We start from the raw sequence: 216 nt of genomic DNA on the forward strand, positions 1-216 counted from the left end.
TTGCCTGCTCGGCGCGAGGCAGTGCCACATCATTTCATAAGTCATGTTTAAAATTATCGCCTCTGCCCCAAGCTCCGTGCGGTCCCACCTGGAGATGCTCTTCTCCCACCACTCATCATTTTTATTCTAAAGTAAAAAAAAACCCGTGAGCATTAAGCGCACGGAGGAGGCCCCTGCACCACGGGGGTGTGTGGGTGACCCCAGCACCCCCCCCGG

Source organism: Cariama cristata, unplaced genomic scaffold, assembly GCF_000690535.1.
Source record: "Cariama cristata isolate BGI_N322 unplaced genomic scaffold, ASM69053v1 scaffold35081, whole genome shotgun sequence".
NCBI lineage: Eukaryota > Metazoa > Chordata > Aves > Cariamiformes > Cariamidae > Cariama > Cariama cristata.